This window comes from Pleurodeles waltl, chromosome 5, assembly GCF_031143425.1.
Source record: "Pleurodeles waltl isolate 20211129_DDA chromosome 5, aPleWal1.hap1.20221129, whole genome shotgun sequence".
Classification (NCBI taxonomy): domain Eukaryota; kingdom Metazoa; phylum Chordata; class Amphibia; order Caudata; family Salamandridae; genus Pleurodeles; species Pleurodeles waltl.
Genome location: NC_090444.1, coordinates 844717203 through 844744248, shown reverse-complemented (window position 1 = coordinate 844744248; position 27046 = coordinate 844717203). Strand labels below are relative to the sequence as shown.

The following is a 27046-nucleotide window of genomic DNA, read 5'->3' as shown; positions in this document are numbered from 1 at the left end:
CAACCCCTCAGACAGGCATCTGCCCTCCTGGGGTCCAGCCAGGCCTGGCCCAGGATGGCAGAACAAAGAACTTCCTCTGAGAGAGGGTGTTACACCCTCTCCCTTTGGAAAATGGTGTGAAGGCAGGGGAGGAGTAGCCTCCCCCAGCCTCTGGAAATGCTTTGTTGGGCACAGATGTGCCCAATTCTGCATAAGCCAGTCTACACCGGTTCAGGGGACCCCTTAGCCCTGCTCTGGCACGAAACTGGACAAAGGAAAGGGGAGTGACCACTCCCCTGACCTGCACCTCCCCTGGGAGGTGTCCAGAGCTCCTCCAGTGTGCTCCAGACCTCTGCCATCTTGGAAACAGAGGTGCTGCTGGCACACTGGACTGCTCTGAGTGGCCAGTGCCACCAGGTGACGTCAGAGACTCCTTCTGATAGGCTCCTTCAGGTGTTAGTCGCCTATCCTCTCTCCTAAGTAGCCAAACCCTCTTTTCTGGCTATTTAGGGTCTCTGTCTCTGGGGAAACTTTAGATAACGAATGCAAGAGCTCATCCGAGTTCCTCTGCATCTCTCTCTTCACCTTCTGCCAAGGAATCGACTGCTGACCGCGCTGGAAGCCTGCAAACCTGCAACATAGTAGCAAAGACGACTACTGCAACTCTGTAACGCTGATCCTGCCGCCTTCTCGACTGTTTTCCTGCTTGTGCATGCTGTGGGGGTAGTCTGCCTCCTCTCTGCACCAGAAGCTCCGAAGAAATCTCCAGTGGGTCGACGGAATCTTCCCCCTGCAACCGCAGGCACCAAAAAGCTGCATTACCGGTCCCTTGGGTCTCCTCTCAGCACGACGAGCGAGGTCCCTCGAATCCAGTGACTCTGTCCAACTGACCCCCACAGTCCAGTGACTCTTCAGTCCAAGTTTGGTGGAGGTAAGTCCTTGCCTCACCTCGCTGGGCTGCATTGCTGGGAACCGCGACTTTTGCAGCTACTCCGGCCCCTGTGCACTTCCGGCAGAAATCCTTTGTGCACAGCCAAGCCTGGGTCCACAGCACTCTAACCTGCATTGCACGACTTTCTAAGTTGGTCTCCGGCGACGTGGGACTCCTTTGTGTGACTTGGGTGAGCACCGTTTCACGCATCCTTGTAGTGCCTGTTTCTGGCACTTCTCCGGGTGCTACCTGCTGCTGAGAGGGTTCCTTGTCTTGCTCGACGTCCCTTCTCTCTCCTGGTCCAATTTGCGACCTCCTGGTCCCTCCAGGACCACAGCAGCGTCCAAAAACGCTAACCACACGATTTGCAGCTAGCAAGCCTTGTTGGCGTTCTTTTGGCGGGAAAACACTTCTGCACAACTCTCTAGCGCGAGAGAGATCTGTCCACCAAAGGGGAAGTCTCTAGCCCTTTTCGTTCCTGCAGAAACCGCAGCTTCTTCTGTCCAGTCGAAGCTTCTTTGCACCCGCAGCTGCCATTTCCTGGGCATCTGCCCATCTCCGACTTGCTTGTGACTTTTGGACTTGGTCCCCTTGTTCCACAGGTACCCTAGATTGGAAATCCACAGTTGTTGCATTGCTGGTTTGTGTCTTTCCTGCATTATTCCTCTAACACGACTCTTTTGTCCTTAGGGGAACTTTAGTGCACTTTGCACTCACTTTTCAGGGTCTTGGGGAGGGTTATTTTTCTAACTCTCACTATTTTCTAATAGTCCCAGCGACCCTCTACAAGGTCACATAGGTTTGGGGTCCATTCGTGGTTCGCATTCCACTTTTGGAGTATATGGTTTGTGTTGCCCCTATCCCTATGTTTCCCCATTGCATCCTATTGTAACTATACATTGTTTGCACTGTTTTCTAAGACTATACTGCATATTTTTGCTATTGTGTATATATATCTTGTGTATATTTCCTATCCTCTCACTGAGGGTACACTCTAAGATACTTTGGCATATTGTCATAAAAATAAAGTACCTTTATTTTTAGTATAACTGTGCATTGTGTTTTCTTATGATATTGTGCATATGACACTAAGTGGTACTGTAGTAGCTTCACGCGTCTCCTAGTTCAGCCTAAGCTGCTCTGCTAAGCTACCATTATCTATCAGCCTAAGCTGCTAGACACCCTATACACTAATAAGGGATAACTGGGCCTGGTGCAAGGTGCAAGTACCCCTTGGTACTCACTACAAGCCAGTCCAGCCTCCTACATTGGTTGTGCAGTGGTGGGATAAGTGCTTGAGACTACTTACCACTCTTGTCATTGTACTTTTCATAAGAGAAAAATATACAAAACAAGGTCAGTGTATATACACATAGCCAAAAAGTTTTGCATTTCCTCTTTTCACTCTTTTCTAAGTGCTGAAAAGTACTCCTAAACTTTCAAAAAGTTCTTAAAAGTTTAAAAAGTTTTTTTCTGTCTTTCCAAAAAGTTCTGAAAACTTTTGTCTCTTTCTCTATCACTTTAACTCTCTCTAAAAAATGTCTGGCACAGGCCAAAGTGTTGATCTGTCCAAACTTGCATATGACAACCTTAGCTGGAAAAGAGCAAGGAGTCTCTGTATAGAGAGAGGTTTGAGTGTAGGGAAGAATCCTGCCTTGGAACTGTTAATTAACATGCTTAGAGAACAGGATAAGGCCAGAGGTGGCCCATCTGTTGAAAAAGTACCTAATAGTTCACAATCTGATTCAGGGACTCCCCCAGGAAAAGATTCAGGAAAGAAACTTCCTAGCCTGCCCATTACTAGACAATCTAGCATAGATGGTAATGATGATGAGCCACACCAAAGAAATAGTGTTGTCTCACATCATAGCAAAAGCATTTATTCTCACCATACTGGTAGTAATGTTTCTGTAAACCAAGCTGTTAAGTTGGCTTCTGTAAGGGACAGGTCTCCTTCTGTTCATTCCCATCATAGCTCTGTTTCTAGAAATGTCCCTCCCACCAACCCTGATGACAGAATGTTAGAGAGGGAACTCAATAAGTTGAGGGTGGAACAAACCAGACTGAAGCTTAAAAAGCAACAGCTGGATTTGGATAGACAGTCTTTTGAATTAGAGAAGGAAAGACAGAAGTTGGGTTTAGATACCCATGGTGGCAGCAGCAGTATTCCCCATAGTCATCCTGCAAAAGAGCATGATTCCAGGAATCTGCACAAGATAGTTCCCCCTTATAAGGAGGGGGATGACATTAACAAGTGGTTTGCTGCACTTGAGAGGGCCTGTGTTGTACAGGATGTCCCTCAAAGGCAGTGGGCTGCTATCCTATGGCTATCATTTAGTGGAAAAGGTAGGGATAGGCTCCTTACTGTGAAAGAAAATGATGCCAATAATTTCCAAGTTCTTAAGAATGCACTCCTGGATGGTTATGGCTTAACCACTGAACAGAACAGGATAAAGTTCAGAGAGACCAAAAAGGAGTCTTCACAAGACTGGGTTGATTTCATTGACCATTCAGTGAAGGCCTTGGAGGGGTGGTTACATGGCAGTAAAGTTACTGATTATGACAGCCTGTATAACTTGATCCTGAGAGAGCATATTCTTAATAATTGTGTGTCTGATTTGTTGCACCAGTACTTGGTGGACTCTGATCTGACCTCTCCCCAAGAATTGGGAAAGAAGGCAGACAAATGGGTCAGAACAAGAGTGAACAGAAAAGTTCATACAGGGGGTGACAAAGATGGCAACAAAAAGAAGGATGGTAAGTCTTCTGACAAGGGTGGGGACAAATCTAAAAATGAGTCTTCATCAGGCCCACAAAAACACTCTGGTGGGGGTGGTGGGTCCAAATCCTCCTTTAATCAGAACAAGGAAAAGAAACCATGGTGCTATTTATGTAAAATAAAAGGCCATTGGACAACAGATCCCAGTTGTCCAAAGAAAGGCACCACAGCTCCTACCACTACAACCCCTACTGCTACACCTAGTGTCCCTACTAATAGCAGTGGTGGTGGGAGCAAACCTACTAATAGCCAATCCAAGGGAGTAGCTGGGCTCACTTTTGGTAATTTAGTTGGGGTTGGTCTGATTAGGGAGACCACAGAGGCTACTTTAGTCTCTGAAGGGGCTATTGATTTAGCCACTTTGGTTGCTTGCCCCCATAACTTGGAGAAGTACAAGCAACTAACCCTAATAAATGGTGTTGAGGTCCAGGCCTACAGGGACACAGGTGCCAGTGTCACAATGGTGATTGAGAAACTGGTGCACCCTGAACAACACATACTTGGACACCAGTACCAAGTAACCGATGCTCACAACATAACACAAAGCCACCCCATGGCTGTTGTAAATCTCAACTGGGGGGGGTAACTGGTCCAAAGAAAGTTGTGGTAGCTTCAGATTTACCTGTAGACTGTCTATTAGGGAATGATTTGGAGATATCAGCTTGGTCAGATGTGGAGTTGGAGGCCCATGCAGCAATGCTGGGCATCCCAGGGCATATTTTTGCTTTGACAAGGGCTCAGGCCAAAAAGCAAAAAGGACAGGGAAGCTTGGATCCTGGAACAATGGACCAAGTGCTCCCTAAAGCTAGGGCTAGTAGAAGCAAACCACTTCCTACTATCCCTCCCTCTACAGTGGATTCTACTTCTGAGGAAGAAGAATTCCCTCCCTGTGCAGAACCTACACCAGAGGAGCTGGAAGCAGACACTGCTGAGCTTTTGGGTGAAGGGGGGCCTGCCAGAGAGGAGCTGAGTGTGGCACAGCAAACCTGTCCCACATTAGAGGGTCTCAGACAGCAAGCTGTCAAACAGGCTAATGGGGATGTCAGTGACTCTCACAGAGTTTACTGGGAGGACAACCTCTTGTACACTGAGCATAGGGATCCTAAACCTGGAGCTGCCAGGAGATTAGTGATTCCTCAGGAGTACAGAAAGTTCCTCCTAACACTGGCACATGACATTCCCTTAGCTGGACACCTGGGTCAAATGAAAACTTGGGACAGGCTTGTTCCCCTGTTTCATTGGCCTAGGATGTCTGAGGACACAAAGGAATTTTGTAAGTCCTGTGAAACCTGTCAAGCCAGTGGCAAGACAGGTGGCACCCCAAAGGCACCCCTTATCCCACTGCCTGTGGTTGGGGTTCCCTTTGAAAGGGTAGGGGTTGACATAGTTGGCCCCCTTGACCCTCCTACTGCTTCAGGCAATAGGTTTATCTTGGTGGTAGTGGACCATGCCACAAGATATCCTGAAGCTATTCCTTTAAGGACCACTTGTGAGAAGGTAGCCTCTTTCTAGCCTTGTTACCCCCACTTTTGGCCTGTTTGTGAGTGTATGTCAGGGTGTTTGTCACTGTTTTCACTGTCTCACTGGGATCCTGATAGCCAGGCCTCAGTGCTCATAGTGAAAACACTATGTTTTCAGTATGTTTGTTATGTGTCACTGGGATCCTGCTGGTCAGGACCCCAGTGCTCATAGGTTTGTGGCCTATATGTATGTGTCACTGGGACCCTGTCACACAGGGCCCCAGTGCTCATAGGTGTGCATGTATGTGTTCCCTGTGTGGTGCCTAACTGTCTCACTGAGGCTCTGCTAACCAGAACCTCAGTGGTTATGCTCTCTCATTACTTTTAAATTGTCACTAACAGGCTAGTGACCAATTTTACCAATTTACATTGGCTTACTGGAACACCCTTATAATTCCCTAGTATATGGTACTAAGGTACCCAGGGTATTGGGGTTCCAGGAGATCCCTATGGGCTGCAGCATTCCTTTTGCCACCCATAGGGAGCTCTGACAATTCTTACACAGGCCTGCCACTGCAGCCTGAGTGAAATAACGTCCACGTTATTTCACAGCCATTTTACACTGCACTTAAGTAACTTATAAGTCACCTATATGTCTAACCTTTACCTGGTAAAGGTTAGGTGCAAAGTTACTTAGTGTGAGGGCACCCTGGCACTAGCCAAGGTGCCCCCACATTGTTCAGAGCCAATTCCCTGAACTTTGTGAGTGCGGGGACACCATTACACGTGTGCACTACATATAGGTCACTACATATGTGTAGCTTCACAATGGTAACTCCGAATATGGCCATGTAACATGTCTATGATCATGGAATTGCCCCCTCTATGCCATCCTGGCATAGTTGGCACAATCCCATGATCCCAGTGGTCTGTAGCACAGACCCTGGTACTGCCAAACTGCCCTTCCTGGGGTTTCACTGCAGCTGCTGCTGCTGCCAACCCCTCAGACAGGCATCTGCCCTCCTGGGGTCCAGCCAGGCCTGGCCCAGGATGGCAGAACAAAGAACTTCCTCTGAGAGAGGGTGTGACACCCTCTCCCTTTGGAAAATGGTGTGAAGGCAGGGGAGGAGTAGCCTCCCCCAGCCTCTGGAAATGCTTTCTTGGACACAGATGTGCCCAATTCTGCATAAGCCAGTCTACACCGGTTCAGGGACCCCTTAGCCCCTGCTCTGGCGCGAAACTGGACAAAGGAAAGGGGAGTGACCACTCCCCTGACCTGCACCTCCCCTGGGAGGTGTCCAAAGCTCCTCCAGTGTGCTCCAGACCTCTGCCATCTTGGAAACAGAGGTGCTGCTGGCACACTGGACTGCTCTGAGTGGCCAGTGCCACCAGGTGACGTCAGAGACTCCTGCTGATAGGCTCCTTCAGGTGTTAGTAGCCTATCCTCTCTCCTAAGTAGCCAAACCCTCTTTTCTGGCTATTTAGGGTCTCTGTCTCTGGGGAAACTTTAGATAACGAATGCATGAGCTCAGCCGAGTTCCTCTGCATCTCCCTCTTCACCTTCTGATAAGGAAACGACTGCTGACCGCGCTGGAAGCCTGCAAACCTGCAACATAGTAGCAAAGACGACTACTGCAACTCTGTAACGCTGATCCTGCCGCCTTCTCGACTGTTTTCCTGGTTGTGCATGCTGTGGGGGTAGCCTGCCTCCTCTCTGCACCAGAAGCTCCGAAGAAATCTCCCGTGGGTTGACGGAATCTTCCCCCTGCAACCGCAGGCACCAAAAAGCTGCATTACCGGTCCCTTGGGTCTCCTCTCAGCACAACGAGCGAGGTCCCTCGAATCCAGCGACTCTGTCCAAGTGACCCCCACAGTCCAGTGACTCTTCAGTCCAAGTTTTGTGGAGGTAAGTCCTTGCCTCACCTCGCTGGGCTGCATTGCTGGGAACCGCGACTTTGCAAGCTACTCCGGCCCCTGTGCACTTCCGGCGGAAATCCTTTGTGCACAGCCAAGCCTGGGTCCACGGCACTCTAACCTGCATTGCACGACTTTCTAAGTTGGTCTCCGGCGACGTGGGACTCCTTTGTGCAACTTCGGCGAGCACCGTTTCACGCATCCTCGTAGTGCCTGTTTCTGGCACTTTTCTGGGTGCTACCTGCTTCAGTGAGGGCTCTTTGTCTTGCTCGACGTCCCCTCTCTCTACAGGTCCAATTTGCGACCTCCTGGTCCCTCCTGGGCCCCAGCAGCGTCCAAAAACACCAAACGCACGATTTGCATGTAGCAAGGCTTGTTGGCAGCCTTCCGGCGGGAAAACACTTCTGCACGACTCTCCAAGGCGGGAGGGATCCGTCCACCAAAGGGGAAGTCTCTAGCCCTTTTCGTTCCTGCAGAAACCTCAGCTTCTTCTGTCCAGTCGAAGCTTCTTTGCACCCGCAGCTGGCATTTCCTGGGCATCTGCCCATTTCCGACTTGCTTGTGACTTTTGGACTTGGTCCCCTTGTTCCACAGGTACCCTAGATTGGAAATCCACAGTTGTTGCATTGCTGGTTTGTGTCTTTCCTGCATTATTCCTCTAACACGACTATTTTGTCCTTAGGGGAACTTTAGTGCACTTTACACTCACTTTTCAGGGTCTTGGGGAGGGTTATTTTTCTAACTCTCACTATTTTCTAATAGTCCCAGCGACCCTCTACAAGGTCACATAGGTTTGGGGTCCATTCGTGGTTCGCATTCCACTTTTGGAGTATATGGTTTGTGTTGCCCCTATCCCTATGTTTCCCCATTGCATCCTATTGTAACTACACATTGTTTGCACTGTTTTCTAAGACTATACTGCATATTTTTGCTATTGTGTATATATATCTTGTGTATATTTCCTATCCTCTCACTGAGGGTACACTCTAAGATACTTTGGCATATTGTCATAAAAATAAAGTACCTTTATTTTTAGTATAACTGTGTATTGTGTTTTCTTATGATATTGTGCATATGACACTAAGTGGTACTGTAGTAGCTTCACACGTCTCCTAGTTCAGCCTAAGCTGCTCTGCTAAGCTACCATTATCTATCAGCCTAAGCTGCTAGACACCCTATACACTAATAAGGGATAACTGGGCCTGGTGCAAGGTGCAAGTACCCCTTGGTACTCACTACAAGCCAGTCCAGCCTCCTACATTGGTTGTGCAGTGGTGGGATAAGTGCTTGAAACTACTTACCACTCTTGTCATTGTACTTTTCATAAGAGAAAAATATACAATACAAGGTCAGTGTATATACACATAGCCAAAAAGTTTTGCATTTCCTCTTTTCACTCTTTTCTAAGTGCTGAAAAGTACTCCTAAACTTTCAAAAAGTTCTTAAAAGTTTAAAAAGTTTTTTTCTGTCTTTCCAAAAAGTTCTGAAAACTTTTGTCTCTTTCTCTATCACTTTAACTCTCTCTAAAAAATGTCTGGCACAGGCCAAAGTGTTGATCTGTCCAAACTTGCATATGACAACCTTAGCTGGAAAAGAGCAAGGAGTCTCTGTATAGAGAGAGGTTTGAGTGTAGGGAAGAATCCTGCCTTGGAACTGTTAATTAACATGCTTAGAGAACAGGATAAGGCCAGAGGTGGCCCATCTGTTGAAAAAGTACCTAATAGTTCACAATCTGATTCAGGGACTCCCCCAGGAAAAGATTCAGGAAAGAAACTTCCTAGCCTGCCCATTACTAGACAATCTAGCATAGATGGTAATGATGATGAGCCACACCAAAGAAATAGTGTTGTCTCACATCATAGCAAAAGCATTTATTCTCACCATACTGGTAGTAATGTTTCTGTAAACCAAGCTGTTAAGTTGGCTTCTGTAAGGGACAGGTCTCCTTCTGTTCATTCCCATCATAGCTCTGTTTCTAGAAATGTCCCTCCCACCAACCCTGATGACAGAATGTTAGAGAGGGAACTCAATAAGTTGAGGGTGGAACAAACCAGACTGAAGCTTAAAAAGCAACAGCTGGATTTGGATAGACAGTCTTTTGAATTAGAGAAGGAAAGACAGAAGTTGGGTTTAGATACCCATGGTGGCAGCAGCAGTATTCCCCATAGTCATCCTGCAAAAGAGCATGATTCCAGGAATCTGCACAAGATAGTTCCCCCTTATAAGGAGGGGGATGACATTAACAAGTGGTTTGCTGCACTTGAGAGGGCCTGTGTTGTACAGGATGTCCCTCAAAGGCAGTGGGCTGCTATCCTATGGCTATCATTTACTGGAAAAGGTAGGGATAGGCTCCTTACTGTAAAAGAAAATGATGCTAATAATTTCCAAGTTCTTAAGAATGCACTCCTGGATGGTTATGGCTTAACCACTGAACAGTACAGGATAAAGTTCAGAGAGACCAAAAAGGAGTCTTCACAAGACTGGGTTGATTTCATTGACCAGGCAGTGAAGGCCTTGGAGGGGTGGTTACATGGCAGTAAAGTTACTGATTATGACAGCCTGTATAACTTGATCCTGAGAGAGCATATTCTTAATAATTGTGTGTCTGATTTGTTGCACCAGTACCTGGTAGACTCTGATCTGACCTCTCCCCAAGAATTGGGAAAGAAGGCAGACAAATGGGTCAGAACAAGGGTGAACAGAAAAGTTCATACAGGGGGTGACAAAGATGGCAATAAGAAGAAAGATGGTGAAAAATCTCAAGATAAGCATGGGGATAAGGGTAAAACCAAAGATCCCACTTCAAATCTTAAACACTCTTCAGAGGGTGGGGATAAAACAAATTCTTCCTCTTCTTCCCAACCTGCACACATTAAAAAGCCTTGGTGCTTTGTGTGTAAAAATAGAGGCCATAGGCCAGGGGATAAGTCCTGTCCAGGTAAACCCCCTGAGCCTACCACCACTAATACATCAAGCTCTAGTGCCCCTAGCAGTAGTGGTACTAGTGGTGGGACTGCTGGCAACAGTCAAGCAAAGGGTGTAGTTGGGTTCACTTATGGGTCCATAGTAGAAACTGGGGTAGTCAGTCCCAAGACAGTTTCTGTCACACCTAGTGGCACTGGCCTTGCCACACTGGCTGCTTGTCCCCTTACAATGGATAAGTACAGGCAGACAGTTTCAATAAATGGTGTTGAGGCCTTGGCCTACAGGGACACAGGTGCCAGTTTCACTTTGGTGACTGAAAACCTAGTGCCTCCTGAACAACACATCATTGGACAACAGTATAAGATTATTGATGTCCATAACTCCACTAAGTTTCTTCCCTTAGCTATAATTCAGTTTAGTTGGGGTGGAGTTACTGGCCCTAAGCAGGTGGTGGTATCACCTAGCTTACCTGTAGACTGTCTCTTAGGTAATGACCTAGAGGCCTCAGGTTGGGCTGATGTAGAGTTTTATGCCCATGCAGCCATGCTGGGCATCCCTGAGGAATTGTTCCCTCTCATTTCAAGTGAAATGAAAAAGCAAAGGAGAGAAGGCCTGAAAACTCAGGATCCCTCTCCATCAACAGGTAAAAAGGGTATCACAGTATCCCCTAACCACCCTACCATTCAGGATACTATTCCTGTGGTGGGAGAAACCTCTCCTGGGGTGGCACCTGTTCCAAGGGAATCATCAGCTGGCAAAGCTGGACTCCCTGAGGTGGAAGTACCTCTCTGTGGGATAACTAACATTGGTGAGAAAAACAGCACCATTTTAGTTAACATGGAGCATCCCTCCAACCCTCCCAGAGAAACTTTAGTGCAGAAACCCTGCACTACCTCACAACACTTAGGACAGCATCCCTGCCCTAGTGTGGAGCTCATAGGACAGCATCCCTGCCCTGCTCCAACTCAAGAGAAACAGCATCCCTGTTCTCTCTTCCAGCCAGATGGACAAAGTTTTTGCCCAGCTATGGCTTTTCTGAGACAGCATCCCTGTCTGGCATTTCCATCACTACAAATAGGTTCAGTGGACAATTCCCACTGCTCTAAACTAAAACTTACTGATAGAAACTCTGAAAATACATCTTCACATGGTTGCTTAGCTAAAAAACTTCAAACAGGGTGGTTTACATCCCCACAGGGAAGTAACCATATAGTGGATGATAAAGGGAGTAACCAGTCTATTGCAGAGCTACTCTCTACTTATCACCACTTAGACAATAAAGTCTCAACTGGCCAAGGTTAGCCTTATTGTCCTTCGTTTGGGGGGGGGTTGTGTGAGAAGGTAGCCGCTTTCTAGCCTTGTTACCCCCACTTTTGGCCTGTTTGTGAGTGTATGTCAGGGTGTTTGTCACTGTTTTCACTGTCTCACTGGGATCCTGATAGCCAGGCCTCAGTGCTCATAGTGAAAACACTATGTTTTCAGTATGTTTGTTATGTGTCACTGGGATCCTGCTGGTCAGGACCCCAGTGCTCATAGGTTTGTGGCCTATATGTATGTGTCACTGGGACCCTGTCACACAGGGCCCCAGTGCTCATAGGTGTGCATGTATGTGTTCCCTGTGTGGTGCCTAACTGTCTCACCGAGGCTCTGCTAACCAGAACCTCAGTGGTTATGCTCTCTCATTACTTTTAAATTGTCACTAACAGGCTAGTGACCAATTTTACCAATTTACATTGGCTTCCTGGAACACCCTTATAATTCCCTAGTATATGGTACTAAGGTACCCAGGGTATTGGGGTTCCAGGAGATCCCTATGGGCTGCAGCATTCCTTTTGCCACCCATAGGGAGCTCTGACAATTCTTACACAGGCCTGCCACTGCAGCCTGAGTGAAATAACGTCCACGTTATTTCACAGCCATTTTACACTGCACTTGAGTAACTTATAAGTCACCTATATGTCTAACCTTTACCTGGTAAAGGTTAGGTGCAAAGTTACTTAGTGTGAGGGCACCCTGGCACTAGCCAAGGTGCCCCCACATTGTTCAGAGCCAATTCCCTGAACTTTGTGAGTGCGGGGACACCATTACACGTGTGCACTACATATAGGTCACTACCTATGTGTAGCTTCACAATGGTAACTCCGAATATGGCCATGTAACATGTCTATGATCATGGAATTGCCCCCTCTATGCCATCCTGGCATAGTTGGCACAATCCCATGATCCCAGTGGTCTGTAGCACAGACCCTGGTACTGCCAAACTGCCCTTCCTGGGGTTTCACTGCAGCTGCTGCTGCTGCCAACCCCTCAGACAGGCATCTGCCCTCCTGGGGTCCAGCCAGGCCTGGCCCAGGATGGCAGAACAAAGAACTTCCTCTGAGAGAGGGTGTGACACCCTCTCCCTTTGGAAAATGGTGTGAAGGCAGGGGAGGAGTAGCCTCCCCCAGCCTCTGGAAATGCTTTCTTGGACACAGATGTGCCCAATTCTGCATAAGCCAGTCTACACCGGTTCAGGGACCCCTTAGCCCCTGCTCTGGCGCGAAACTGGACAAAGGAAAGGGGAGTGACCACTCCCCTGACCTGCACCTCCCCTGGGAGGTGTCCAAAGGTCCTCCAGTGTGCTCCAGACCTCTGCCATCTTGGAAACAGAGGTGCTGCTGGCACACTGGACTGCTCTGAGTGGCCAGTGCCACCAGGTGACGTCAGAGACTCCTGCTGATAGGCTCCTTCAGGTGTTAGTAGCCTATCCTCTCTCCTAAGTAGCCAAACCCTCTTTTCTGGCTATTTAGGGTCTCTGTCTCTGGGGAAACTTTAGATAACGAATGCATGAGCTCAGCCGAGTTCGTCTGCATCTCCCTCTTCACCTTCTGATAAGGAAACGACTGCTGACCGCGCTGGAAGCCTGCAAACCTGCAACATAGTAGCAAAGACGACTACTGCAACTCTGTAACGCTGATCCTGCCGCCTTCTCGACTGTTTTCCTGGTTGTGCATGCTGTGGGGGTAGCCTGCCTCCTCTCTGCACCAGAAGCTCCGAAGAAATCTCCTGTGGGTCGACGGAATCTTCCCCCTGCAACCGCAGGCACCAAAAAGCTGCATTACCGGTCCCTTGGGTCTCCTCTCAGCACAACGAGCGAGGTCCCTCGAATCCAGCGACTCTGTCCAAGTGACCCCCACAGTCCAGTGACTCTTCAGTCCAAGTTTGGTGGAGGTAAGTCCTTGCCTCACCTCGCTGGGCTGCATTGCTGGGAACCGCGACTTTGCAAGCTACTCCGGCCCCTGTGCACTTCCGGCGGAAATCCTTTGTGCACAGCCAAGCCTGGGTCCACGGCACTCTAACCTGCATTGCACGACTTTCTAAGTTGGTCTCCGGCGACGTGGGACTCCTTTGTGCAACTTCGGCGAGCACCATTTCACGCATCCTCGTAGTGCCTGTTTCTGGCACTTTTCCGGGTGCTACCTGCTTCAGTGAGGGCTCTTTGTCCTGCTCGACGTCCCCTCTCTCTTCAGGTCCAATTTGCGACCTTCTGGTCCCTCCTGGGCCCCAGCAGCGTCCAAAAACGCCAAACGCACGATTTGCGGGTAGCAAGGCTTGTTGGCGGCCTTCTGGCGGGAAAACACTTCTGCACGACTTTCCAAGGCGAGAGAGATCCGTCCACCAAAGGGGAAGTCTCTAGCCCTTTTCGTTCCTGCAGAAACCTCAGCTTCTTCTGTCCAGTCGAAGCTTCTTTGCACCCGCAGCTGGCATTTCCTGGGCATCTGCCCATTTCCGACTTGCTTGTGACTTTTGGACTTGGTCCGCTTCTTCCACAGGTACCCTAGATTGGAAATCCACAGTTGTTGCATTGCTGGTTTGTGTCTTTCCTGCATTATTCCTCTAACACGACTATTTTGTCCTTAGGGGAACTTTAGTGCACTTTACACTCACTTTTCAGGGTCTTGGGGAGGGTTATTTTTCTAACTCTCACTATTTTCTAATAGTCCCAGCGACCCTCTACAAGGTCACATAGGTTTGGGGTCCATTCGTGGTTCGCATTCCACTTTTGGAGTATATGGTTTGTGTTGCCCCTATCCCTATGTTTCCCCATTGCATCCTATTGTAACTATACATTGTTTGCACTGTTTTCTAAGACTATACTGCATATTTTTGCTATTGTGTATATATATCTTGTGTATATTTCCTATCCTCTCACTGAGGGTACACTCTAAGATACTTTTGCATATTGTCATAAAAATAAAGTACCTTTATTTTTAGTATAACTGTGTATTGTGTTTTCTTATGATATTGTGCATATGACACTAAGTGGTACTGTAGTAGCTTCACACGTCTCCTAGTTCAGCCTAAGCTGCTCTGCTAAGCTACCATTATCTATCAGCCTAAGCTGCTAGACACCCTATACACTAATAAGGGATAACTGGGCCTGGTGCAAGGTGCAAGTACCCCTTGGTACTCACTACAAGCCAGTCCAGCCTCCTACACCACTACAGCTCCTGCAGTGGCAAAGGCCCTCCTGGGAATATTTTCCAGGGTGGGCTTCCCAAAGGAAGTAGTATCAGACAGAGGAAGCAATTTCATGTCTGCATACTTAAAGGCCATGTGGAAGGAGTGTGGTGTAACGTACAAGTTCACAACACCCTATCATCCACAAACAAATGGACTGGTGGAGAGATTTAATAAAACTCTCAAAGGCATGATTATGGGACTCCCTGAAAAACTCCGCAGGAGATGGGATATCCTTCTACCATGCCTCCTTTTTGCCTACAGGGAGGTACACCAGAAAGGAGTGGGCTTCAGCCCCTTTGAACTTCTTTTTGGACACCCTGTTAGGGGTCCACTCACACTTGTAAAGGAGGGTTGGGATCAACCTTTAAAAGCTCCTAAGCAGGATATTGTGGATTATGTACTTGGCCTCAGATCAAGGATGGCTGAGTACATGAAAAAGGCCAGTAAAAACCTTCAGGCTAGCCAACAGCTCCAGAAGCAATGGCATGATCAGAAGGCTGTTTTGGTTCAGTACCAACCAGGGCAGAAAGTGTGGGTCTTGGAGCCTGTGGCCCCAAGAGCACTCCAAGATAAATGGAGTGGTCCCCACACAATTGTTGAAAAGAAGGGAGAAGTCACCTATTTAGTTGACTTAGGCACTGCCAGGAGTCCCCTTAGGGTGCTCCATGTCAACCGCCTGAAACCCTACTATGACAGGGCTGATCTCACCCTGCTCATGGCAACAGATGAGGGACAGGAAGAAGACAGTGATCCTCTACCTGATCTCTTCTCTTCCACAGAACAAGATGCTCTTGTGGAAGGTGTAGTTTTGGCAGATTGTCTTACTGCTGAGCAGAAAGACCATTGCATAAATCTCCTAGGACAATTTTCAGAACTCTTCTCTACTGTGCCAGGCACCACTTCTTGGTGTGAGCACACTATAAATACTGGAGACAGTTTACCTGTCAAAAGTAAGATCTATAGGCAGCCTGACCAAGTCAGGGACTGCATAAAGCAAGAAGTTCAGAAAATGTTGGAACTAGGAGTGGTTGAGCACTCTGACAGTCCATGGGCTTCTCCTGTGGTACTGGTACCAAAACCCAATTCTAAAGATGGAAAGAAAGAAATGCGGTTTTGTGTAGACTATAGAGGTCTCAACTTGGTAACCAAAACTGATGCTCACCCTATACCCAGGGCAGATGAGCTTATAGATACACTGGCATCTGCCAAGTATCTAAGCACTTTTGATTTGACTGCAGGGTATTGGCAGATCAAATTATCAGAAGATGCTAAATCTAAGACTGCATTTTCTACCATTGGAGGACATTACCAGTTTACTGTAATGCCTTTTGGTTTGAAAAATGCACCTGCCACTTTTCAGAGGTTGGTGAACACAGTCCTGCAAGGGCTGGAAGCTTTCAGTGCAGCATATTTGGACGATATAGCTGTCTTTAGCTCCAGCTGGGATGATCACCTGGTCCACCTATGGAAAGTTTTGGAGGCCCTGCAAAAGGCAGGCCTCACTATCAAGGCTTCAAAGTGCCAGATAGGGCAGGGTAAGGTGGTTTATCTGGGACACCTTGTTGGTGGGAAACAGATTGCACCACTTCAGGGGAAAATCCAAACTATTATTGATTGGGTTCCCCCTACCACTCAGACTCAGGTGAGAGCCTTCCTAGGCCTCACTGGGTATTACAGGAGGTTCATTAAGAACTATGGCTCCATTGCAGCCCCTCTTAATGACCTCACATCCAAGAAAATGCCTAAAAAGGTATTGTGGACAGCAAGCTGTCAGAAAGCTTTTAAGGAGCTCAAGCAGGCCATGTGCTCTGCACCTGTCCTGAAAAGCCCTTGTTACTCAAAAAAATTCTATGTCCAAACTGATGCATCTGAATTAGGAGTAGGGGCAGTCCTATCACAACTTAATTCTGAGGGCCAGGATCAACCTGTTGCTTTTATTAGTAGGAGGTTGACCCCTAGAGAAAAGCGTTGGTCTGCCATTGAGAGGGAGGCCTTTGCTGTGGTCTGGGCACTGAAGAAGTTGAGGCCATACCTGTTTGGCACTCACTTCATTGTTCAGACAGACCACAAACCTCTACTTTGGCTAAAACAAATGAAAGGTGAAAATCCTAAATTGTTGAGGTGGTCCATATCCCTAGAGGGAATGGACTATACAGTGGAGCATAGACCTGGGAGTAGCCACTCCAATGCAGATGGACTCTCCAGATATTTCCACTTAGACAATGAAGACTCATCAGGTCATGGCTAGTCTTATTGTCCTTCGTTTGGGGGGGGGGTTGTGTAGGAAAGTACCATCTTGCCTGGCATGTTACCCCCATTTTTCACTGTATATATGTTGTTTTAGTTGTATGTGTCACTGGGACCCTGGTAACCCAGGGCCCCAGTGCTCATAAGTGTGCCTGAATGTGTTACCTGTGTAGTGACTAACTGTCTCACTGAGGCTCTGCTAATCAGAACCTCAGTGGTTATGCTCTCTCATTTCTTTCCAAATTGTCACTGACAGGCTAGTGACCATTTTTACCAATTTACATTGGCTTACTGGAACACCCTTATAATTCCCTAGTATATGGTACTGAGGTACCCAGGGTATTGGGGTTCCAGGAGATCCCTATGGGCTGCAGCAATTCTTTTGCCACCCATAGGGAGCTCTGACAATTCTTACACAGGCCTGCCACTGCAGCCTGAGTGAAATAACGTCCACGTTATTTCACAGCCATTTTACACTGCTCTTAAGTAACTTATAAGTCACCTATATGTCTAACCTTTACCTGGTAAAGGTTAGGTGCAAAGTTACTTAGTGTGAGGGCACCCTGGCACTAGCCAAGGTGCCCCCACATTGTTCAGAGCCAATTCACTGAACTTTGTGAGTGCTGGGACACCATTACACGCGTGCACTACATATAGGTCACTACCTATAGGTAGCTTCACCATGGTAACTCCGAATATGGCCATGTAACATGTCTATGATCATGGAATTGCCCCCTCTATGCCATCCTGGCATTGTTGGTACAATTCCATGATCCCAGTGGTCTGTAGCACAGACCCTGGTACTGCCAGACTGCCCTTCCTGGGGTTTCACTGCAGCTGCTGCTGCTGCCAACCCCTCAGACAGGCAGCTGCCCTCCTGGGGTCCAGCCAGGCCTGGCCCAGGATGGCAGAACAAAGAACTTCCTCTGAGAGAGGGTGTGACACCCTCTCCCCTTGGAAAATGGTGTGAAGGCAGGGGAGGAGTAGACTCCCCCAGCCTCTGGAAATGCTTTGTTGGGCACAGATGTGCCCAATTCTGCATAAGCCAGTCTACACCGGTTCAGGGACCCCTTAGCCCCTGCTCTGGCGCGAAACTGGACAAAGGAAAGGGGAGTGACCACTCCCCTGACCTGCACCTCCCCTGGGAGGTGTCCAGAGCTCCTCCAGTGTGCTCCAGACCTCTGCCATCTTGGAAACAGAGGTGCTGCTGGCACACTGGAGTGCTCTGAGTGGCCAGTGCCACCAGGTGACGTCAGAGACTCCTGCTGATAGGCTCCTTCAGGTGTTAGTAGCCTATCCTCTCTCCTAGGTAGCCAAACCCTCTTTTCTGGCTATTTAGGGTCTCTGTCTCTGGGGAAACTTTAGATAACGAATGCATGAGCTCAGCCGAGTTTCTCTGCATCTCTCTCTTCACCTTCTGATAAGGAAACGACCGCTGACCGCGCTGGAAGCCTGCAAACCTGCAACATAGTAGCAAAGACGACTACTGCAACTCTGTAACGCTGATCCTGCCGCCTTCTCGACTGTTTTCCTGCTTGTGCATGCTGTGGGGGTAGCCTGCCTCCTCTCTGCACCAGAAGCTCCGAAGAAATCTCCCGTGGGTCGACGGAATCTTCCCCCTGCAACCGCAGGCACCAAAAAGCTGCATTACCGGTCCCTTGGGTCTCCTCTCAGCACGACGAGCGAGGTCCCTCGAATCCAGCGACTCTGTCCAAGTGACCCCCACAGTCCAGTGACTATTCAGCACAAGTTTGGTGGAGGTAAGTCCTTGCCTCACCTCGCTGGGCTGCATTGCTGGGAACCGCGACGTTGCAGCTACTCCAGCCCCTGTGCACTTCCGGCGGAAATCCTTCGTGCACAGCCAAGCCTGGGTCCACGGCACTCTAATCTGCATTGCACGACTTTCTAAGTTGGTCTCCGGCGACGTGGGACTCCTTTGTGCAACTTCGGCGAGCACCGTTTCACGCATCCTCGTAGTGCCTGTTTCTGGCACTTCTCCAGGTGCTACCTGCTTCAGTGAGGGCTCTTTGTCTTGATCGACGTCCCCTCTCTCTTCAGGTCCAATTTGCGACCTCCTGGTCCCTCCTGGGCCCCAGCAGCGTCCAAAAACGCCAAACGCACGATTTGCATGTCGCAAGGCTTGTTGGCGTCCTTCCGGCAGGAAAACACTTTTGCTCGACTCTACAAGGCGAGAGAGATCTATCCACCAAAGGGGAAGTCTCTAGCCCTTTTCGTTCCTGCAGAAACCTCAGCTTCTTCTGTCCAGTCGAAGCTTCTTTGCACCCGCAGCTGGCATTTCCTGGGCATCTGCCCATCTCCGACTTGCTTGTGACTTTTGGACTTGGTCCCCTTGTTCCACAGGTACCCTAGATTGGAAATCCACAGTTGTTGCATTGCTGGTTTGTGTCTTTCCTGCATTATTCCTCTAACACGACTCTTTTGTCCTTAGGGGAACTTTAGTGCACTTTGCACTCACTTTTCAGGGTCTTGGGGAGGGTTATCTTTCTAACTCTCACTATTTTCTAATAGTCCCAGCGACCCTCTACAAGGTCACATAGGTTTGGGGTCCATTCGTGGTTCGCATTCCACTTTTGGAGTATATGGTTTGTGTTGCCCCTCTCCCTATGTTTCCCCATTGCATCCTATTGTAACTATACATTGTTTGCACTGTTTTCTAAGACTATACTGCATATTTTTGCTATTGTGTATATATATCTTGTGTATATTTCCTATCCTCTCACTGAGGGTACACTCTAAGATACTTTGGCATATTGTCATAAAAATAAAGTACCTTTATTTTTAGTATAACTGTGTATTGTGTTTTCTTATGATATTGTGCATATGACACTAAGTGGTACTGTAGTAGCTTCACGCGTCTCCTAGTTCAGCCTAAGCTGCTCTGCTAAGCTACCATTATCTATCAGCCTAAGCTGCTAGACACCCTATACACTAATAAGGGATAACTGGGCCTGGTGCAAGGTGCAAGTACCCCTTGGTACTCACTACAAGCCAGTCCAGCCTCCTACAATGTCCCTCCCACCCACCCTGATGACAGATTGTTAGAAAGGGAGCTCAATAGATTGAGAGTGGAACAAACCAGACTGAAGCTCAAGAAGCAACAGCTGGATTTGGATAGACAGACTTTAGAAGTAGAGAAGGAGAGACAGAAACTGGGTTTAGAAACCCATGGTGGCAGCAGCAGTATTCCCCATAGTCATCCTGCAAAAGAGCATGATTCCAGGAATCTGCACAAGATAGTTCCCCCTTATAAGGAGGCGGATGACATTAACAAGTGGTTTGCTGCACTTGAGAGGGCCTGTGTTGTACAGGATGTCCCTCAAAGGCAGTGGGCTGCTATCCTATGGCTATCATTTAGTGGAAAAGGTAGGAATAGGCTCCTTACTGTGAAAGAAAATGATGCTAATAATTTCCAAGTTCTTAAGAATGCACTCCTGGATGGTTATGGCTTAACCACTGAACAATACAGGATAAAGTTCAGAGAGACCAAAAAGGAGTCTTCACAAGACTGGGTTGATTTCATTGACCATTCAGTGAAGGCCTTGGAGGGGTGGTTACATGGCAGTAAAGTTACTAATTATGACAGCCTGTATAACTTGATCCTGAGAGAGCATATTCTTAATAATTGTGTGTCAGATTTGTTGCACCAGTACTTGGTGGACTCTGATCTGACCTCTCCCCAAGAATTGGGAAAGAAGGCAGACAAATGGGTCAGAACAAGGGTGAACAGAAAAGTTCATACAGGGGGTGACAAAGATGGCAACAAAAAGAAGGATGGTAAGTCTTCTGACAAGGGTGGGGACAAATCTAAAAATGAGTCTTCATCAGGCCCACAAAAACACTCTGGTGGGGGTGGTGGGTCCAAATCCTCTTTTAATCAGAACAAGGAAAAGAAACCATGGTGCTATTTATGTAAAATAAAAGGCCATTGGACAACAGATCCCAGTTGTCCAAAGAAAGGCACCAAGCCTCCTACCACTACAACCCCTACTGCTACACCTAGTGTCCCTACTAATAGCAGTGGTGGTGGGAGCAAACCTACTAATAGCCAATCCAAGGGAGTAGCTGGGCTCACTATTGGTAACTTAGTTGGGGTTGGCCTTGTTAGGGAGGCCACAGAGGCTGTGTTAGTCTCTGAGGGGGCTATTGATTTAGCCACCTTAGTTGCTTGTCCCCTTAATATGGATAAGTACAAGCAGCTACCCCTAATAAATGGTGTTGAGGTTCAGGCCTACAGGGACACTGGAGCCAGTGTGACTATGGTCATAGAGAAACTGGTCCACCATGAACAACACCTACTTGGTCACCAGTACCAAGTAACCGATGTTCACAACAACACACTTAGCCACCCCATGGCTGTTGTTAATCTCAACTGGGGGGGGGGTTACTGGTCCAAAGAAAGTTGTGGTAGCTTCAGATTTACCTGTAGACTGTCTATTAGGGAATGATTTGGAGACATCAGCTTGGTCAGGTGTGAAGTTGGAGGCCCATGCAGCAATGCTGGGCATCCCAGGGCATATTTTTGCTTTGACAAGGGCTCAGGCCAAAAAGCAAAAAGGACAGGGAAGCTTGGATGCTGGAACAATGGACCAAGTGCTCCCTAAAGCTAGGGCTAGTAGAAGCAAACCACTTCCTACTATCCCTCCCTCTACAGTGGATTCTACTTCTGAGGAAGAAGAATTCCCTCCCTGTGCAGAACCTACACCAGAGGAGCTGGAAGCAGACACTGCTGAGCTTTTGGGTGAAGGGGGGCCTGCCAGAGAGGAGCTGAGTGTGGCACAGCAAACCTGTCCCACATTAGAGGGTCTCAGACAGCAAGCTGTCAAACAGGCTAATGGGGATGTCAGTGACTCTCACAGAGTTTACTGGGAGGACAACCTCTTGTACACTGAGCATAGGGATCCTAAACCTGGAGCTCCCAGGAGATTAGTGATTCCTCAGGAGTACAGAAAGTTCCTCCTAACCCTGGCACATGACATTCCCCTAGCTGGGCACCTGGGTCAAATGAAAACTTGGGACAGACTGGTTCCATTGTTTCATTGGCCTAGGATGTCTGAGGACACAAAGGAATTTTGTAAGTCCTGTGAAACCTGTCAAGCCAGTGGCAAGACAGGTGGCACCCCAAAGGCACCCCTTATTCCACTGCCTGTGGTTGGGGTTCCCTTTGAAAGGGTAGGGGTTGACATAGTTGGCCCCCTTGACCCTCCTACTGCTTCAGGCAATAGATTTATCTTGGTGGTAGTGGACCATGCCACAAGATATCCTGAAGCTATTGCTTTAAGGACCACTACAGCACCTGCAGTGGCAAAGGCCCTCCTGGGAATATTTTCCAGGGTGGGCTTCCCAAAGGAAGTAGTATCAGACAGGGGAAGCAATTTCATGTCTGCATACTTAAAGGCCATGTGGAAGGAGTGTGGTGTAACTTACAAGTTCACAACACCCTATCATCCACAAACAAATGGACTGGTGGAGAGATTTAATAAAACTCTCAAAGGCATGATTATGGGTCTCCCTGAAAAACTCCGCAGGAGATGGGATATCCTTCTACCATGCCTCCTTTTTGCCTACAGAGAGGTACCCCAGAAAGGAGTGGGCTTCAGCCCCTTTGAACTTCTTTTTGGACACCCTGTTAGGGGTCCACTCACACTTGTAAAGGAGGGTTGGGAACAACCTTTAAAAGCTCCTAAGCAGGACATTGTGGATTATGTACTTGGCCTCAGATCAAGGATGGCTGAGTACATGAAAAAGGCCAGTAAAAACCTTCAGGCCAGCCAAGAGCTCCAGAAGCAATGGCATGATCAGAAGGCTGTTTTGGTTCAGTACCAACCAGGGCAGAAAGTGTGGGTCTTGGAGCCTGTGGCCCCAAGAGCACTCCAAGATAAATGGAGTGGACCCCACACAATTGTTGAAAAGAAGGGAGAAGTCACCTATTTAGTTGACTTAGGCACTGCCAGGAGTCCCCTTAGGGTGCTCCATGTCAACTGCCTGAAACCCTACTATGACAGGGCTGATCTCACCCTGCTCATGGCAACTGATGAGGGACAGGAAGAAGACAGTGATCCTCTACCTGATCTCTTCTCTTCCACAGAACAAGATGCTCTTGTGGAAGGTGTAGTTTTGGCTGATTGTCTTACTGCTGAGCAGAAAGACAATTGCATAAATCTCCTAGATCAATTCTATGAACTCTTCTCTACTGTGCCAGGTACCACTTCTTGGTGTGAGCACACTATAGATACTGGAGACAGTTTACCTGTCAAAAGTAAGATCTATAGGCAGCCTGACCATGTCAGGGACTGCATAAAGCAAGAGGTCCAGAAAATGTTAGAACTAGGAGTAGTTGAGCACTCTGACAGTCCATGGGCTTCTCCTGTGGTACTGGTACCAAAACCCCATTCCAAAGATGGAAAGAAGGAAATGCGGTTTTGTGTAGACTATAGAGGTCTCAACTTGGTAACCAAAACTGATGCTCACCCTATACCCAGGGCAGATGAGCTCATAGATACACTGGCATCTGCCAAGTATCTAAGCACTTTTGACTTGACTGCAGGGTATTGGCAGATCAAATTGTCAGAAGATGCTAAACCTAAGACTGCATTTTCTACCATTGGAGGACATTACCAGTTTACTGTAATGCCTTTTGGTTTGAAAAATGCACCTGCCACTTTTCAGAGGTTGGTGAACACAGTCCTGCAAGGGCTGGAAGCTTTCAGTGCAGCATATTTGGACGATATAGCTGTCTTTAGCTCCAGCTGGGATGATCACCTGGTCCACCTATGGAAAGTTTTGGAGGCCCTGCAAAAGGCAGGCCTCACTATCAAGGCTTCAAAGTGCCAGATAGGGCAGGGTAAGGTGGTTTATCTGGGACACCTTGTTGGTGGGGAACAGATTGCACCACTTCAGGGGAAAATCCAAACAATTATTGATTGGGTTCCCCCTACCACTCAGACTCAGGTCAGAGCCTTCCTAGGCCTCACTGGGTATTACAGGAGGTTCATTAAGAACTATGGCTCCATTGCAGCCCCTCTTAATGACCTCACATCCAAGAAAATGCCTAAAAAGGTATTATGGACAGCAAACTGTCAGAAAGCTTTTGAGGAGCTGAAGCAGGCCATGTGCTCTGCACCTGTCCTGAAAAGCCCTTGTTACTCTAAAAAATTCTATGTCCAAACTGATGCATCTGAATTAGGAGTAGGGGCAGTCCTATCACAACTTAATTCTGAGGGCCAGGATCAACCTGTTGCTTTTATTAGTAGGAGGTTGACCCCTAGAGAAAAGCGTTGGTCTGCCATTGAGAGGGAGGCCTTTGCTGTGGTCTGGGCTCTGAAGAAGTTGAGGCCATACCTGTTTGGCACTCACTTCATTGTTCAGACAGACCACAAACCTCTACTTTGGCTAAAACAAATGAAAGGTGAAAATCCTAAATTGTTGAGGTGGTCCATATCCCTACAGGGAATGGACTATACAGTGGAACATAGACCTGGGAGTAGCCACTCCAATGCAGATGGACTCTCCAGATATTTCCACTTAGACAATGAAGACTCATCAGGTCATGGCTAGTCTTATTGTCCTTCGTTTGGGGGGGGGGATTGTGTAGGAAAGTACCATCTTGACTGGCATGTTACCCTCATTTTTCAGTGTATATATGTTGTTTTAGTTGTATGTGTCACTGGGACCCTGGTAACCCAGGGCCCCAGTGCTCCTAAGTGTGCCTGATTGTGTTACCTGTGTAGTGACTAACTGTCTCACTGAGGCTCTGCTAATCAGAACCTCAGTGGTTATGCTCTCTCATTTCTTTCCAAATTGTCACTAACAGGCTAGTGACCATTTTTACCAATTTACATTGGCTTACTGGAACACCCTTATAATTCCCTAGTATATGGTACTGAGGTTCCCAGGGTATTGGGGTTCCAGGAGATCCCTATGGGCTGCAGCATTTCTTTTGCCACCCATAGGGAGCTCTGACAATTCTTACACAGGCCTGCCACTGCAGCCTGAGTGAAATAACGTCCACGTTATTTCACAGCCAGTTTACACTGCACTTAAGTAACTTATAAGTCACCTATATGTCTAACCTTTACCTGGTAAAGGTTAGGTGCAAAGTTACTTATTGTGAGGGCACCCTGGCACTAGCCAAGGTGCCCCCACATTGTTCAGAGCCAATTCCCTGAACTTTGTGAGTGCGGGGACACCATTACACGCGTGCACTACATATAGGTCACTACCTATATGTAGCTTCACAATGGTAACTCCGAATATGGCCATGTAACATGTCTATGATCATGGTATTGCCCCCTCTATGCCATCCTGGCATAGTTGGCACAATCCCATGATCCCAGTGGTCTGTAGCACAGACCCTGGTACTGCCAAACTGCCCTTCCTGGGGTTTCACTGCAGCTGCTGCTGCTGCCAACCCCTCAGACAGGCATCTGCCCTCCTGGGGTCCAGCCAGGCCTGGCCCAGGATGGCAGAACAAAGAACTTCCTCTGAGAGAGGGTGTGACACCCTCTCCCTTTGGAAAATGGTGTGAAGGCAGGGGAGGAGTAGCCTCCCCCAGCCTCTGGAAATGCTTTGTTGGGCACAGAGGTGCCCAATTCTGCATAAGCCAGTCTACACCGGTTCAGGGGACCCCTTAACCCTGCTCTGGCGCGAAACTGGACAAAGGAAAGGGGAGTGACCACTCCCCTGACCTGCACCTCCCCTGGGAGGTGTCCAGAGCTCCTCCAGTGTGCTCCAGACCTCTGCCATCTTGGAAACAGAGGTGCTGCTGGCACACTGGACTGCTCTGAGTGGCCAGTGCCACCAGGTGACGTCAGAGACTCCTTGTGATAGGCTCCTTCAGGTGTTGCTAGCCTATCCTCTCTCCTAGGTAGCCAAACCCTCTTTTCTGGCTATTTAGGGTCTCTGTCTCTGGGGAAACTTCAGATAACGAATGCATGAGCTCAGCTGAGTTCCTCTGCATCTCTCTCTTCACCTTCTGATAAGGAATCGACTGCTGACCGCGCTGGAAGCCTGCAAACCTGCAACATAGTAGCAAAGACGACTACTGCAACTCTGTAACGCTGATCCTGCCGCCTTCTCAACTGTTTTCCTGCTTGTGCATGCTGTGGGGGTAGTCTGCCTCCTCTCTGCACCAGAAGCTCCGAAGAAATCTCCCGTGGGTCGACGGAATCTTCCCCCTGCAACCGCAGGCACCAAAAAGCTGCATTACCGGTCCCTTGGGTCTCCTCTCAGCACGACGAGCGAGGTCCCTCGAATCCAGCGACTCTGTCCAAGTGACCCCCACAGTCCAGTGACTCTTCAGTCCAAGTTTGGTGGAGGTAAGTCCTTGCCTCACCTCGCTGGGCTGCATTGCTGGGAACCGCGACTTTGCAGCTACTCCGGCTCCTGTGCACTTCTGGCAGAAATCCTTTGTGCACAGCCAAGCCTGGGTCCACGGCACTCTAACCTGCATTGCACGACTTTCTAAGTTGGTCTCCGGCGACGTGGGACTCCTTTGTGCAACTTCGGCGAGCACCGTTTCACGCATCCTCGTAGTGCCTGTTTCTGGCACTTCTCCGGGTGCTACCTGCTTCAGTGAGGGCTCTTTGTCTTGCTCGACAACCCCTCTCTCTTCAGGTCCAATTTGCGACCTCCTGGTCCCTCCTGGGCCCCAGCAGCGTCCAAAAACGCCAAAAGCACAATTTGCAACTAGCAAGGCTTGTTGGCGTTCTTTCGGCGGGAAAACACTTCTGCACGACTCTCCACCGCGAGAGAGATCCGTCCACCAAAGGGGAAGTCTCTAGCCCTTTTTGTTCCTGCAGAAACCTCAGCTTCTTCTGTCCAGTAGAAGCTTCTTTGCACCCGCAGCTGGCATTTCCTGGGCATCTGCCCATCTCCGACTTGCTTGTGACTTTTGGACTTGGTCCCCTTGTTCCACAGGTACCCTAGATTGGAAATCCACAGTTGTTGCATTGCTGGTTTGTGTCTTTCCTGCATTATTCCTCTAACACGACTTCTTTGTCCTTAGGGGAACTTTAGTGCACTTTGCACTCACTTTTCAGGGTCTTGGGGAGGGTTATTTTTCTAACTCTCACTATTTTCTAATAGTCCCAGCGACCCTCTACAAGGTCACATAGGTTTGGGGTCCATTCGTGGTTCGCATTCCACTTTTGGGGTATATGGTTTGTGTTGCCCCTATCCCTATGTTTCCCCATTGCATCCTATTGTAACTATACATTGTCTGCACTGTTTTCTAAGACTATACTGCATATTTTTGCTATTGTGTATATATATCTTGTGTATATTTCCTAT

General features: G+C 48.3%; 1 protein-coding gene across 1 annotated transcript in view; it reads right to left on the bottom strand.

Annotated features, from left to right (window-relative positions):
- LOC138297324 (visual pigment-like receptor peropsin) overlaps positions 1-27046 on the bottom strand; it is a 1373961-nt gene that overhangs the window by 1244299 nt on the left and 102616 nt on the right. The window lies entirely within an intron of this gene.